Source organism: Thermobia domestica, chromosome 13 (assembly GCF_964235325.1).
Source record: "Thermobia domestica chromosome 13, izTheDome1.hap1.1, whole genome shotgun sequence".
Lineage (NCBI taxonomy): Eukaryota > Metazoa > Arthropoda > Insecta > Zygentoma > Lepismatidae > Thermobia > Thermobia domestica.
The window spans coordinates 155,290,935-155,308,680 of NC_137466.1; positions in this window are offsets into that span (position 1 = coordinate 155,290,935).

The window sequence follows — 17,746 nt, forward strand, 5'->3', positions numbered from 1 at the left end:
AGATTAATTAAGATATGTTTAAGTGAATCCCAAAGTAAAGTCCGGGTAGGAAAATTTTTGTCCACGAGCTTCCACGTCGAAAATGGCCTGAAACAAGGAGATGCGTTGTCGCCATTATTATTTAACTTTGTGCTGGAATACGCCATAAGGAAAATCAAAGATAGCAACCAGGGCCTAGAGTTGAACGGCATTCACCAGGTTATGGCATATGCTGATGATGTAAATTTAATAGGGGATGATAGGAGAACAGTAGAAATAAATGCAGAGATATTATTAAACGCTTGCAGGGACATGGGTTTACAAGTAAATGCAGAGAAAACTAAATACATGGAAGTGCGTCGGGACCGTAATACGGCAAATTGTGGAGGCGTTAAAATATTAAATAATACTTTTGATAAAGTGGATACTTTCAAATATTTAGGATCAATATTAACAGACGAAAATCATATTCACGAAGAAATTAAATGTCGACTAAAAGCAGGGAATTCGTGTTACTATTCGGTTCAAAATCTCTTGTCGTCGCGAATTCTGTCGAGGAATTTGAAGCTTAAAATATATAAAACGATAATCATGCCTGTTGTTCTGTATGGTTGCGAAACATGGTCGCTTACTCTGAGGGAAGAACATAGACTGAAAGTATTTGAGAACAGGATCCTGAGAAGAATATTCGGACCCAAGAGGAACGAGAATGGGGAATGGCGGAAGCTTCATAACGAGGAACTACATAGTTTATACGGTTTACCCAACATTGTTAGGGTCGTCAAGTCTAGGAGGCTTAGGTGGGCAGGTCATGTAGCTAGAATGGAAGAAAGTAGAAACGCTTTCAAAGTCTTGACTGGTAGACCCATAGGAAAACGACCATTAGGAAGACCTAGGCGCAGATGGGAGGATAATATTAAGATGGATCTCGCAGAGATAGGAATACAAAGTAGAAACTGGATCCAATTAGCTAAGGATAGAAGTCAGTGGAGAGCTTTTGTGAACGCGGCACTGAACCTCCGGGTTCCATAGGCCATAGAGTTAGTTAGTTAGTTAGACATCTCAATTATGGTCGCTTACCTCCACAGACGCCATTTTCCAATATGGCCGCCAAATAAGCAATCACCATACATAACTAAGGAACTAAGTCATCTAGGAAAGTGATCTTGGTGTCGAATCATAGGTTTTCGGGGTCAGAGAATTCAAATATTACCTTACATTTGTGATATATTGAAGTCTTGTATATAATATAGCCAGGGGCGTACGCAGGAATTTATTTCGGAGGAGGTCCAAAGCTGACACACCGATACCAAGTCATTTCAACTTAAGAGACTTTACAATAGGAGCTCTTGACAAGTTCAACTTTGAGGATATTCACTGCTCTCAGATACATTTGAGAGCCATCGTACTGCCGTGGTTCTTTCTCAAAATAAAACATCACAAGAGATCCACAGAAAAAAAAAAGATTTCACAAACTGCACTACTGAATAGAACTTGTAAGCTTTTGTGTGAGCTACCGTGGCGAAAAAAAAATATACTAAATCGAAGGAAGAGTACATCCAACCCTGCTCTTCCGAACAACTTTAAAGTAGCTGAGGATGTTGGCATTCATTCATCTGATGAGGCATTCACATGTGCTCTAAAATCCGAGTTTGTTATTTCTCTTAGTCGATGTGGTGCGTTTTCAGACGACACTCAGCTCGTATCACCAACGTAGAGAAATATACACTGTTTTATTTCATCCAAAGTTGTACCAATTGAACAAGTTGGGTTTCTGACAGTTATTCCTTCCCTAGTTACCGATTACGCTACTGTGTGTACTGTCCTTAACATCTTTGAATCTGTGAGACAACTATTGTGACAACCCAACCTTCCGACCTGCGACGAAGGAGTATTCTGTACAGTTGTGTACATAGTTCTAAGTAACCCAAAGGAATTTTATGACATAATGCCAATACTTAGAATCTTTCATTCCACAAAAGTGGCTCTATGGTGTGGTGGGAAGTACCTCCTTGATAGCGGTTTCGATGATGCTCTGGTTGAAACAGAGATCTTCAGAGTGAATTCCGTTAAGAGTGTACTAAGTGGAAAACATTATGTTCGGGCGTTTCAAGGAATGTTAATTGTCTCTGAAGTACTCGAGAAAATGATTTGGGATGCTCTCTGGAGTAGTAACGAAAAGGAAGCATACAACAATTTGCTTAAAGAAGTAAATCAGTTTCAACTGGCCTTGCAAAATAGAGAAGAAAAATGTAAATTCCTCCAAACTCAATTGTTAATTTCATGTCAACAACTAAGAGATTGCTATTTAAGATGTGTGAATGAATGTAACGAGAAATCAGAACTTTGCAATTACCTCAACAATTTCCTTAACATTGAAGGACTCATCAAAATCTTTGTAACGTCTGATCGCGAAGAGACTGGAATTTACATGTTGAGACCGTTGAGTCATTAATCCCTATATTTCAGCAATTCAGTTACCTGAATTATTTACGTTATGAATCATGATACTTGGAATTAATGAAGCGCCTTGAAATAAATTGTCCTTACTTGCATGAAAAGTCCTTGAATGGTCAGTTTGTAGTTTCTGGAAAGCCGGCACCATTACACGTATTCGGCCCATATATGAAACAATTCAACGAGCTCTAAAAAGTATGAGAGGAATCATTGGACAAACGCGTAAAACTCAGTACGTCATTGAATGGCAACTGACTTATCACGAAGTTCTCGTCATTGCTAATGTTTGGAACAATCTTATAAATGCACAGGTAGTGAGTCACACGGAAACAGTTCATCATGAATTAACAGGGAAGCAAAGCCAATCGTTTGCTTCAGTTCATAATAGCAGAAGGTAATCCATTCAAATTTGATGGTTCTTTTATTTTACACAACATTGTGACAAAGCAAATTGTTTCTGAGGATGTGAGGGCGAAAATTTTAGGTGTATTAAGAGATACAAGGAGTAACAATGAGAAATTTAGGAAAGAGCGCTTCTTTACCAAAGAAAGGAAACTGACGGACAGAATTAAAAAAAAGTCTATGTCCCCACCTTCGAAACTCTTACCACAAACAACGTAACTGTGACACCTGTCATAATCAAATCAAGAGATTTTGCACAGATTCAGAAGAAAATCACATTGCAAATGAAAGAAGTTTGACAATACAAGAAATACTCTCTCATGATCTTGTAAATTCAAGTTAGTTGTTTGAAGGTGATGCATCTTCGAGACCAACATAGTATGAGCAAGTATCTCATTTGGAGAAAAAATTCGATAAGTACCTAATTTCATCCAAAATTTCAAATACGGACTACTGTAGTTGTTGATTCCATGTCGCAGATAAGAACGTTGAAAATGTCAGTATTTAATAACTTTGGAGAAGCAATAAAAGCTGTTATTGAAGGAACCAGTAAAGAATGCCCAGCCAAAGAAATACACTTAATTTTGACAGTTATTGTGACAATTCACCGAAAGAAAGTGAGAGAGTACGTCAGTCAGGCACTACTGGATCTATTCATCTCGCTTGACATCCGTCTCAGACTCATATACCAATCCAAACTGAAATTCTGGGATGCCGTTCAAAATAAAATAATGCTGCGAGCATTAGCAAAAAATTATACTTGAAAAACCTTCAACAGGCTTAATTCTTGTTATAAGCGGAATGGTAATAAATGACAGTGTTCTTCCTGCTGCCGTACGCATAAAAGGAAACGTAACTAATATTGAAATGCTCACATCAAAGATTGAAGAAACCGACCAAAGAATTGTACCTCACACATACTGGGCACTTGAACGCGGCGCGCAGCGAGTTGTCCAATGATACTGATGTGGCTATCTTTTTACTAAGATATTTTGCAACCTTGAGTGGTAAAGGGCTGTAGCAATTGTAGGTAACGTTTGGGGTAGGAGAACAGAATCGTTTCATTCCTATTCACCACTTATATGATAGATTTAGAGACAAAATGAGTAGCGTTGTCCTCAAGGCTCACATACTCACTGGCAATGACATTCTAAGTAAAGTGGGTACAAACAGTGCAGCACTGAATGCACAACCAACAAATTATCTTCTTCATTTTGCTGAAACAAGCCGTCTTTCAGCTGAAGACATGAGGAATGCAGAAACATACAGTATTTTACGAAAGTGTGGGCGAAATCGACTAAAGTAGAAACTTTTTGATGGGTTATGCTATGAACTTTATCGACTGAGCCCTAAACTCATCAGAGCTGCAACTCACTTCATCTACTATTCGAGGTCCCATTGAACGCGCGTACTTGGTCATCGGAGAATCTCTGTTGTCATGAGAAAAGGAACATATTACTGAAAGGCCTGTGAAATTTGGATGGGAGGAAGTAGACGGTTTCCTGAGACCGAGAAAGTGTCCCCGATCTTTACCAGATGCTGTGTTGCGAGTGTGTTCTTGCAAAACAAACAATTGTAAACAATATATATATATATATATATATATATATATATATATATATATATATAACATAAGAAATTTCAACTGTTGTGTACAATGTACTGTCTTTGTTACAAGCGCTATGAAAATTCTCAGTTGTAAGTCACATGCATTTTATTTCAGACTTATAAATTTGGACGCATATTAGGTAATCTTTAATCTTTATTTGCAAAAATAAACTACTTTTAGTGGTTTAAATAATAAGGTTGCTCAAATGTGAGGTATAAGATACTGTATATGCAGGAAAGACTTAAATTGCAAAAGGTTAAAGCAGTTCTCTCTATGAAACCCCCTGGTTTTGTGTGTTGATATTGATATTTTATATTTTGACACAAAAAATAGCATATACTAAACATGACAAAATAATATTAGAGACTGTAAATATTGTGGTTGCTAAAATGTTGTGTATAATGTTGTTTATATGTGGGAAATATTGTAAGGATACTTAGTTGTTTAGTCACATCAGCACCTTTTATAATGGCTCAATTTGTTTATGTTAATGATAGTTTGGACCATTAAGAAATATTAATTCATAATGGTACTAATAGCACAATATTTGATTTACTGCTTTTACATATATTGTAAGCGTAAAGCCATTTTGTATATTAACTTTGTTTCCGAAATAAAGCCTTTTCAAAAAGACAAATTTTTAATTTCTTATAATTTTGTTCAAATCTATTCGAAATAGTCAAATCATGATGATAGTATTAGACACTAACGTGCATTGTGTCTTGTCCCGTACGTGTCATTTGCGTAATTATTATTTCAGAAGCCTTCAATGTTTGGTTGTTTTTAATGTTTGTGATATTGTAGCGTTGTTAGTTTACAACACTGAACAATAAGTGTGGTATTGTTTGTTTTCTTTTTAAATGTAGATTTGAAATTTGTAATAACCTGACGTTGTGACTTTTAAAAAAATACAACTTTGTGATGGATTGGCAACACTGTTAATATGTTGGTATTGAAGAATACGCCAAAATGTGTCTCTCTTTGTGGTAAACAAATATAATTGAAAAATTTCTTTGATTCGGTTTGAGGTTTTCGAGATATTCCCGTGGATGAATTAAAATGGTCCACCCTGTATATATATAGTGTATGTTTTGTCTGTAATATATAAAAATCATCAATATATAGCAATATTTTACTTCCTTGACCTCGAAAACCTATGATTCGACACCAAAATCACTTTCCTAGGTGACTTAGTTCCTTAGTTACGCATGTTCGTTGCTTATTTAGCGCCCATATTGGAAAATGGCGTCTGTGGAGATAAGCGACCACAATTGAGATGTCTACCCAAGAAAAAGTAGACAACGATAGGTCGAAGAACACGATGCAACAATAAAACTCCGTGCACCCACAAATTTTTACGGGCATGTACTGTGGATCCAGGACTATAATGCCTGTCCCAATTGGTAAAGGAGGGAGATTGATTTTGTTGCATGCAGGCACATATGAGAATTTCATACCGAACTTTCTTCAATTTACAACACAGAAGACAGCAGACATTTATGAGACGAGACGAGAAAACCTTATTTCCCGTCTCGTCTCGTGGGCATCATCATTTACCTCCAAATTTAAAGATTTTGGTTTGCTATAGGCCTGTGCGAGAAAGATAAACTATAACGAAAATTATTAAATAAAACAATTAAATTTTTGAAAGTATAACAAGAAACCAAGCCCAGTAAATCATTTGTTGCTGATAATTTTCTGTTTCTCATGCTTGTCTTCCAGTTACCATAAAGAAAAAGAAATTTTCTTTTTGTTGCCTGTTAGCACAACAATTTGTATTCGAAGTATATGGAAGCAGTAACTTACCATATTTTGGGAAAGCCATTGAATAATTAGGCTAACTTTGTAAAAGTTTAATGAAAATATTTTTTGACATTCGAATAAGTATTAGAAGATTACGAAGTCTCTCCGTTAGTTGAATAAAAGTATTGAAGCTGCTTAAAAGTCTTCATCCTGGCGAAATTAAAATACCGCTAATTTTACAGTAATTATGTGATATCTTCAAATAGATAAAAGATAATTGAAATATGGAACAAGAGCGCTCTAGACAATATTATTTTGCATGAGATACCGTTATCACACACAGTAAAAAAATTTCATAGGTAAATTTACATACAAACGGTGGCAATCTGTTTGCCACTCCTCTATGTAAATCAATTTACACCTATAAAGTAAAATTACTAATATGAAATGGTGTAAAATTACATTTTTTTCAATAAAAATATCATACTTTCTTATAAATTTACTGTAAATTTGTAAAATAACCCAGCAAATTTTGTAATTTAATCTAAGGAAATGTATATCAACTTACAAAATAAAGGGTAAATGATTTTACATTGATGTTTGGCAATTTAATTACAATTTTTTTTTCAGTGCAAGTCACCTAGTAGCTTTATGTTTTCAGCTGTTTAGAAACGCGAAAATAAATGCCGATTTTCAAAATGGCTCGAAATCGAAAGCAGATAAGTGAGTCGTGATAACGGTTTCTCATGTAAAATGATATTGTCTAGGGCGGTCTTGTTCCACATTTCGATTATCTTTTATCTATTTGAAGATATCACATAATTAATGTAAAATTAGCGGTATTTTAATTTCGCCGGGATGAAGACTCTTAAGTTTCGAAGTTGATGTAAACTCAAGGTAAAAACAGTTTATTAATATATTCTTCATTTTTCTTGTAGAATATGAATATTCCAGGTAGTATTCCAAGTACTTTTCTTGTAGAAAGTGAATATTCCAAATCATATAGTTAGGTGGCTTAGTGAAAAAATCGTGCAAAATGTGATACCAACATACCACTTTCAGGGATGATGTGTACTTATGTAAGGACGAAATATTGATATAGACCCAAACTTCTGGGGGCGTGGTTTCCCTGGTATGACGTCATCAACATGGCCGCCAGCTGAATTAATTTCCTTAAATTAAAAAAAATAATAAGTTGACTACCGTTCAACATAGAAACTTCGTTTGTGCTTTATTTGTGAGAACATACTCCAGATCTTGAATTATGTAGAGAATATCTTATATATATGGCCGCCGTTTTAAAAAAAATGGCGTCTCAAAGTGAAAAGAAAGCATTACTCGAAAACAATTTTTGCGTTTAACGGTGAATAACTATGAAACGAGTACGAATTCACAAAAACACTTCGAAATGATTGAAATCCCGCGTTTCAAGAGCTTTCAAACGGCACATTTATTTTTGTTGTATCAATGTTATTAACAATCACAAAATTAATAGTTTTATTTGTTTTTGTGTCTTTTTTTGGTTCGCCCTTGAATTAACTTCTGCTTGGGATTCGTTTGGAACACATTTCACAGAGAAACCATGCCGAAGGGAAAGATGTGTCAATTAATCAGTCTTGACCAAGATTTGCAACGTGTAGTGAGTGTCAAACCTGAAAACATTATTAACTGGAACCTATGTATTTTGTGTCAAGAACATTCATCTGAAAAACTCATGTGTCCAGCGAAAACCAAAAGATCAGACGTTGGCGCCTGATACAGGACTTTGTGTAATGATTGCCTATCATATCAAGGAAACGATGGGCTTCCATCTAACATTCGCCTTGAATTACTTGATGACGGAAGTGGACTCTAGGAAACCATTACCAGAAATGAGGGTAAATTTCATAAGACGTGCAGAAACAGAATCGATCGAAGCAAACTTCAGAGGATAATAACAAAAAAGCGAAAACACGAAGATGAAATCGCTGACAGTGCCCCATCTACTCGTTCAACGTTCCACGCAGGTGACGTCAAGTACACTTGCTTCTTCTGTGATGTAGACGCCACATCTGATGCACTAGTCAACGTTCGTACTCTTGAATTAAGTAACCGAGTTCGTGATGTGGCTGTTACTTTATGTGACACTAAGTTATTGGCAAAACTTAGCAGCGGTGATATGGTCGACACGGAAGCTAAATATCATAAAAAAGTGTTTGGCTCAGTTATACAATCGTGTACGTAAAGTAACAAGTAACAGGAAGAGCACTGAAGAAGAAAATTATGCATTAATATATGGAATGGTGCTATCAGAAGTGGTTTCCCATCTCCACTGCAAACAGAAAGCCTCCCAGTGTTCAAAGTAGCTGACATTAAAAGACTTGTAATTCGTCGCCTGACCGAACTTGTCGTTGCTGATGCAGAGAAGACGGTACACAGTTCAAGGCTTCGGGAGAGAATTCTAACCTATATACCTGAGCTAACAGAAGTAAAGAAAGGAAAATATATTCTTATTAATCAGTCTAATGTGGGAGATGCTGTTCACAGTGCATGTATGTATAGCTCTCAACAGGGTGGAATGTCCTTAGAGCAACATCTATTCTAAGAACCCATATTTTCAAATCTACCCCAAAATTTAATGGACATTTTACCAGCAAGAACCAAATGGAGTCTGTTCCTGTAGTGTTGACAACGTTTATGAGAATGGTTCTGGAAGGACCAAACATTTCAAATGAGGAATGTGTGGATGCGAGTACAGTGGCATTATCGCTATCCCAACTAATTAAGTTCAACTGCGTAAAGCGGAGACGAAATAATAAGTGTCAAGTGAAAACCCGTCATTCCCTGGAAAATGAAACTCCCTTACCACTGTACATAGGCTTGGTTATTCACACGAAAACACGGAAAAAAGGCTTTATAGAACGACTAAACAAACTTGAATTATGTGTATCATACGATCGGATTCGCGTAGTATCAGCAACACTAACCAATAAACTTTGTTACTATTTTCAGGACCAGAATGCAGTGTATCCTCCTGGTCTGGTTCCAAATAGGTTTATCTGTGCTGCTATAGATAATATCGATCATAATCCATCTTCGAACACTTCTCAGGAAGCGTTTCATGGAACTGCGATATCATTAATTCAAAAAGTGTCCGACTATGACAGTGCTCCCCATTTGTTGGTAAGTGATAAGGAATGGACAAAGAAGATCACTAGCTCATTACCTGATTGGTACACTCGCATCCCTAGAACATCAGTGAGGAAAACTGCTGGAATCACTACATTTGAAAATGAAATTTTAACGTTTAGTGCAGAGCACAATCCTTTTTGTGACAAGTGGCTGCAAATGATAGGAGAAATTGATTTCGAAAGTTCTGAAACCATTCAGCATATTGCGCAGATTGTTTTCTATTCTACAGATGCTGACATTTCTCCTCCATCAAAGAGTGTGTGTGTATTACTTCCCGTATTGTATGATTCGATAACATCACCAGCAGTCGTTCGTCATTGCTTTGATATCATTAAGCAAGCACTGTTGTCATTAAATTCAGGCCAGATACTGTGATTACGTGTGATCAACCAGCGTATGCTATTGCGAAACAGGTGCAGTGGTCCATGAGTAATGTGTATGGAGAAGACAAGGTGGTTGTAATGATAGGTACATTTCACATTGAAATGGCTGTGCTGAAAGTGCTAGGGGACTGGCTCACAGGGAGTGGATGGGCAGAACTTCTTTCAGAATCAGAGGTCCTCACTTCTGGTAAAGCTGAGCAGTGTCTTCGAGGTATTAATGTTAAAAGAACGAGATATGCACACGACGTTACATACGCAACACTGTATCTACTTCTAAGACAAGCATATCAAAATAGTTTGTCTACAAAGAGTGATAAGTAACCGACTATTGAGGAGTGGATTAGAGTTCGTCTGAACGAATCCTACCAGTTCAAATACTGGTACACAGTGTTTGAGCTGCAGCCTTTACTGTTCCTTCTTCTCCACAGTATTCGGGCAGCAAATTTTGAAAAGTTTATCTTTTCACTAACGTTGTTGTGTCCATGGATGTTTTCTATTGATCATACACATTATGCGAGGTGGATGCCAGTTTTCATCAACACTTTGGAAGAATTAAGGACAAAACATCTATTTACGAGGAGTTTCGGCAGGCGGGATTTGTTGGCTCTACAAGTGGACGTCCATACACATGTATATCGCATGATCACATGCATGAACAGTGTAATAAAGATCTGAAGGATATGGGGGCGCCGTTGGGTTGTTTGACAATCACGGAGCTGTGTTGAAGTGGTTCCTTTCTGGATCCGTTATCATGAACTTGGTTCAACAGTTTGAGAATGACTGACAGTGGTATATGCAGAACCATAAATAACGACATCGAAGCCCACCATGAAGACACGCCAGCCGCTAAAAGCGATTTTCCCAAGACGTTCAAAAGCTAATGGACGTATTCCTGCGAGATGATCGAAATCCATTCACTCAAGAAGATAATGTGCTTTTCTCTCTATCAAATGGAATTGTAACTGATGATGACGCAGTACATTATGTTTGCATTGCTGAACCCCTCGGCAAAGAACAATACCAAAATTACGTGAAGGATCGCCTTGTGGGACGTAAGAAGTAAATTTACAACAAAATTGTCAGGAACAACCTTCTTCCATTTGATCTACCTGTACGAAAAGTAACAAAAGAACAGCAGAAAGTGACAATCCTAAAAAACGACTATGATCCTATTTAGCCGCCTATTCATATCATGTCAGACACGAGAGAGCGACCTCTCTGCCTTTTTCACACATGAAAACCTTGAGTTTGCTCCATCACTATCAGAAGATGGAACTCTCCACAAAGCCAAAAAATCTGACATCATCACATGTTTAGAAAATTGTGGACATTCCCAACACGTGGAGCCAATCGCTACATGTATAATTGTGGATGGACCAGCGATCGTCCACATGCTGGAACCGCTCCCCCAGCATACATTCAAAGAATACAGAGACACAATATTTTATCCCTATATTGCAGCGATGTTATCCAAGTTTGAAAGAGTAGATGTCATCTTCGACGTTTACCTACAGCGTAGCTTGAAATTGAGCGAATGGAGAAAGCATGGTAGTGGACCACGAGTAAAGGTAAGCGGATCAGCATGTATTCCTAGAAACTGGCCTATTTTCCTATAAAACGCCGAGAATAAATAAGACCTTTTAAGATATCTTGCTACTGGTGTGAGTGAAATTGGAATACCACAAGAGAAGACTATTATTTTCTCCAATGGCTGTGGAGTATCTTGTAATTCCAGTCTTGATCTCTCTTTTCTTTCTCCCTGTGAACATGAGGATGCTGACAGATGCATGTTACTGCATGCAAGACATGCCAGTCAGCACGGCCATAGCTCGATTATGATCCGAACGGTCGATTCTGATGTTGTGGTAATTGCCGTTCATGCATTTAACGAACTAAAGTTACAGAGTCTGTGGATTGAGTATGGTGTTGGAAAAAATCACAGGTACCTTCCCATGCATCAATACGTGGATAAACTTGGAATAAATGTGTGTATTGGCCTTATTTTCTTAAACGCATTCACTGGTTGTGATAACACCTCAGCCTTTGCAGGAAGAAAACCTGATGGGATGTTGGGGAAAAAATCCTGACATTAATAAAGCATTTATGGAGTTGTCTTCTTGTCCACCTAGTATTTCGCCATCTGCTTTCGAGAAAGTTCAACAATTTACAGTTCTTCGGTATGACCGTAATAGCACCACCCAAACTATAAATGAATGTAGGAAATTTCTAGTGACAAAGAAGAGCCGAACTATTGAGAGTGTGCCCCCTACAGAAGCAGCACTTTTTAAACACACCAAACGTGCAGTTTTACAACCTGGTTACATATGGTCGCAGTGATGTAAGCCAGTTCCCATTATTCCAGATCCTCAACATTGGGGCTGGAGAGAAGTGAATGATGAGTATGAACCTTTTTGGACTCAGCTGTCAGATGCATCAAAACACTGGCAGGAGCTTGTGCAATGTGGTTGTAAAACACTATGCACTCATTCGTGTAAATGTGCAAATCTGACACTTAAGTGTACAGCACTTTGTGCTTGTGATGGTCAATGTTCTTACTAAAAAAACAACACTGTTGAAGTGCTTCAGACTCAATAATTCTTGTCATAGCTGCAAATTAAGTGTTTTCTCTTACGTAAGTACCCGTTATTAATGAAAGGGGCATGTTGGTAACATATTTTGCAGGATTCTGTGTCATCTACCTGCAATCTGGTATCTTTTGACAATATGTTATTTTTTTATAGTATTCCACGTAGCATTACCAAAAATGATATATCTCCGTTAGTTTTAAAGACAAATCAATGATATAGCTGCCGTTTGAAAACTCTTGAAATGCGGGATTTCGATTATTTCGAGTGGTTTTGTGAATTCCTGCTCGTTTCAAAGTTATTCAGCGTTAAACGCAAGAATTGTTTACGAGTAATGCTGTCGTTTCTTTTTGAGACGCCATTTTTAAAAATGGCGGACATAAATATAAGATATTTTCTACATAATTTAAGATCTGAAGTATGTTCTCACAAATAAAGCACGAACGAAGTTTCTATGTTGAACGGTAGGCAAGTTATTATTTTTTTTAATTTAAGGAAATTAATTCAGCTGGCGGCCATGTTGATGACGTCATACCAGGCAAACCACGCCCCCAGAAGTTTGGGTCTATATCTATATTTTGTCCTTACATAAATACACATCACCCCTGAAAGTGGCATGTTGGTATCACATTTTGCACGATTCGGCATTATATTGACGTTAAGCCACCTAACTAATACGTTCATGTTATATTTTTACAGTTATAAAATTATGGCTTGTTTAAACGTCCTAATTTGTCGCCAGAGCTGCTGTGTCTGTTGTAGAGCCTTTGGCAAGAGCGCCTCCAATACTCCATGTGCTCTACTCAACTGTCAAAAGCCAGCTCAGAATAAGTCAGAAGTTTGTAATGTATGTAATGAATATTTTTTTCAAATGTCTAATAAAAATTTTTGGAATTTGATCAGTTTTTTTTAAGAATAAAAAGTAAAGGATAGTTAAAGTTGAGGTGATTTTGAGTTTAACGTCCCGTTCAGCTGCGAGGCTATATGAGACGTGGACCTACTGGTAAACGTGGAATCCGAGCCACATGAGCTCCCACCGGGAATCGAACCTGGGTCTTCCACGCCAAAGTCGCTTAGCCACGCTAACCGCTTAGCCACGAAGGAGCTCATAGTTAAAGTTAGTTGAAGTCAGACAATGCTCTAAAAAAGAATTGTTATTAACGAAAATTCTGCCTTTTTAAAATTCTGTCCCCTTCAATGCAATTTGTCCGATTACAATTTTGGAGCCACTATGGGCCTGATAAGAAGCAATAAGTTATGACCTTCTTTCGCAAAACTAAAACAATTATAATTTGAAGTTAATGAGCTCATCTTGTCTTGAATGCCAATGGAATATTCTCTGTGTGACAATGTAATCGCTGAACAAAACTGGACTCAGATGAAAAGCTTTAAAAAGACATGCAAGTGGTAGGAATTTCTCTCCTGGAAACTAAAAGCTTCCAGAGGAAGCGTATATAGGAAATATATATAAAATATATTTATTAGCCATAAATATAGCTATTTATAGCTGAGTACATATAAAGTTCAAAGGCACAATGAATGTAACAGAGTAAAACTTTTCTTAATGGTTATAAATCATTAAAACAGCAATAAAGCATCTTTCATATATACAGATGCCAAAACATTGAACTAAACTTCTTCGGAGTTAGCCATTGTCAAACTTGCTTGTACTGGCTAGGTATCAATTATACTTGAACAACTTCTGGAAGCTTAATGCAAAGAACTGGAAGTTGGTGAGAGATCGTAACTTGCTAAAGTTATACATATCTCGTTATTGTATATCATATTCTAATTCATAAACCAGTCATGTCAGATACTTCTTTTACAAAATACGTGATACAGCAAGCATGTAGTTGAGCCAAAACGGTGCTCTTCTACAATGTTCAATCTGAAGTAAGCTGTTTATAAGTTACTGTATTGCAAAGTAATTATATCTTTCCAAGTCTGTTTTTACAACAATAAGGATAGTCTGTTTTATCTTGTACTTTTGGAAAACTGACTTTGGAAATCTTTTTTTACTATTCGTATTTGCACTGATTCGAATGCCTCAATCTTCCCTTGTTTCTTAAAAATGTTTGTAGTTTACGGTCCAGTAACTTCTCCCACCTCACCAATTTTCCAAGTAGTTTCGTTTCTACTCACTCATATATTACAACTAACTACTTGGATGTCCAGTGAATATTCTCAACAGGGATCATTTTCGCACTTGCAAATTTTACAATAGCAGGAAATAAATTTGGACTTGAAAGTGTTTCTGAACATGTGCCGTTTTGAAAAGTAATCTCTTAACGCAAATACGACAACAGCTTTGTTTTCTTCCGTTTTGAATGTAGAATGTCGAAGTGAGTGTGTGGTAAAAAATGACTGACATTAGATTGTGATTTCTACCAAAAACGTTCTCGTTTGCATATATCCTGTTGCAGGGACGTACTTAGGAATTTATGTCGGGGAGTCCAAAAATTCTCTATGAAAAGTCCAAATTCAATACGAGGATAAAGTGTATTAAAATTTGTCAATTACTCCTATAATTACACTAAATTAAAAAAAAAATCGAGCTTTCGTGGGAAGGGGACATCTGGACCTCCGGGACTCATCCCCTGCGTAAATCCTTGTCCTGTTCCACAATCCAACAAAACTCATCTCAGAGATTCAGATGGAAATGTTCTCGGTTGAAAATAAACTCTTTATTTATATTATGACAGAGGACAGAGGACCAATGGATATTTATAATATGAGCACTGAAAGTTAATAGACATATACTGAATAACCGTAAATTGACATGCGTAAAATAGACACCATTATAAACGTTCATTTTTCATCTCAAATACCTATAAGTTTAAAATTGACATACTGTAAACAATAGTCTATTGACGTGAAATGAACATATGTGTGGAAACCCTAGACTTCTGATCCTAGTGTTAGGTAGAGACCATTTCACTGTGAATGTCCTAGCCAAAAGCAAGCACAAGGTAATTCATTTACGTAACGTAGCTAGACGGAGTCATTAAACCACAAGAGCACGTCTAGGATGGTCTGCTTTTCTTGGGCGTGGTTCGAAAGGGTATAGGAAAAGTTCGACATTTGGAAGCTTCAGTGGTTGATTGAGAATTATAATTAGATATATCAAATGTAAAAGAATTGGGTAATCGTAGGTTTATTATACATATATTTTCCTGTGTAGAAACCAAATACTTAATCATTTTAATGTGAAATGCACCTTTAGACCTTTAGACGCATTTAATAAAGATATTTGTCCAACCTCGGAAAGTGAATCTAAAGACGGAATCTTTTGGATCTATACTTGGCATGATTCTATGATTCCCAGATTTAAAATGAAAAAGAAAAAAAAACGGGGTGACTATTCAAAACAAGATCTCCATTAAAGGGATTTATAAAACAAGACTACTACAGGGTGGTAGGTAACTCCACCGACAAACTTTGGGAGGTGATTCCTTATATGAAATGAAAGAAAAAAGTTCTTATAAACATAGGTCGAAAAACGTCTCATTTCAGAGTTATGAACCGCCGAAAATTCGAAAAATCATGTTCCGAAACGCCCTGCCTTAGAACCTATAGGACCTATAACAAGCGGTTGAAGGAATTACACAGGAGCTAGTATGCGAACTATCTAAATATCCATGTTTTACCATCCTCCGTTATCGGCGAAACGAACGCGTTATTAGTACTTAAAGGAGTACAGTATCCCTATACCTTAGTTTCCTTTATACAGTTCGTTTCGCCGATAACGGAGGATGGTAAAACATGGATATTTAGATAGTTCACATAGTAGTTCCTTTGTAATTCCTTAAACCGCTTGGGATCGGTCCTGTAGTTTCTAAGGCGTTTCGAAACGTGAATTTTCGAATTTTCGGCGGTTCATAACTCTGAAAGGAGACGTTTTTCGTCCCATGTTTATTAGAACTTTTCTCTTTCATTTCATATAAGGAATCACCTCCCAAAGTTTGTCAGTGGAATTACCTACCACCCTGTATATGGGATAATAAAGTATGGTACAAGTTAGTTATAAGTGGTAACAAGGAACAAAACATTGTCAGAGAAGAAGAGGAACATTGCGGACTTTAGTGATGCGATCTGGCAACCACTGATCCTGAATAAAAGAGCAAAGGGAAATGACCAGTAAAGTAATCAAACACATTGTCAAATCTTCTTTGGCTTGGCTCTATTTTGAAGAAGTTTGAAATAAACAGAGAAAAAGTATAAGAATACTGAAAACGGATGGCAGTAGAGTCAGTAAATTCACACGTTCACAAAAATATTTTCGTGAAAGATCAAAGACATGATACGGATACATTGTTAGTACAAATGTCAAATATCCCGTGTAAAGCATTGCTCATAAAAAAAATAAATAAAAGAAACTAATACAGATTCTGAATGTCAGTTACTTAGATATTTATTACTACTTAGATACTTAGATATTTATTATTAGATGGGCACGAGTCGAGCTAAAACTCTACTCGACTCGAATTCGACTCGAGTTTTGAGTCGAGTCAAAGGTAATTTTCTCGAGTCGAGTTCCGAGTCAAGTCGTTGTTTTTGAGGTCGAGTTTCGAGTCGAGTCGACTATGATAAGCGGCTCGTTCGTTCAGTTCGTTTTAACTCGTTTTGAAATTATGCCCTGATTACAGTAGACTAGAAAGCGAAAGCCATGAGAAATGTAAACAATAATGTGGAATACTTTTAGACTTGCTCAGCGACAGGGGACACTATTTGCATCTTGTCTCGTCTCTCTAACGAGACAACAATAGATTTTTATAACGAGTCGCTCGAGCTGTTGACAACTCTAAATCAGGGCCGAGCAGTTTTCAACATGTTTGGCCCTGTAACTTTTAACAACTTTAGCTCGAGTTCGAATACTTGTTCCTCCGGTACTCAAACCCAGAACCTCATGAACGAACGACGTCCTTGCCTTCTGAAGACTTCTCGACCGAGATCGGCGGTCAACTAGTTTTTAGTATTCAAATACAACCAGCTTATCTTTCATGGTTATACACAGTCTTGTTATAATAATATAAATAATACGTAATAATAATAATAATAATAATAATAAGAAGAAGAAGAAGAAGAAGAAGAAGGAGGAGGAGGAGGAGGAGAAGAAATAGTAGTACTAGTAGTAGTATCATTGTTAAGAAGCGCTTAAAGGTGTTTTGTTACATTTTTTGAAAAGTTAGGTTCTGGCGGTTCATGTACGTGATATATGTTAATCATGCTACGTAACACCTTATTTAGCGAGTCCTCGTCTTGGTGCAGGTATCTAGAAATGATGAAGGCGGTATGTTAACAGACAAAGTTGTGAAAGTCAATTTTTCCGTCATATTCAATTTGTTACATAGCACCTTTATCCTCTAAGCCAGGGGTGTGCAACTTGGAACAGTGGGAGGGCCAATCACGTAGCACTA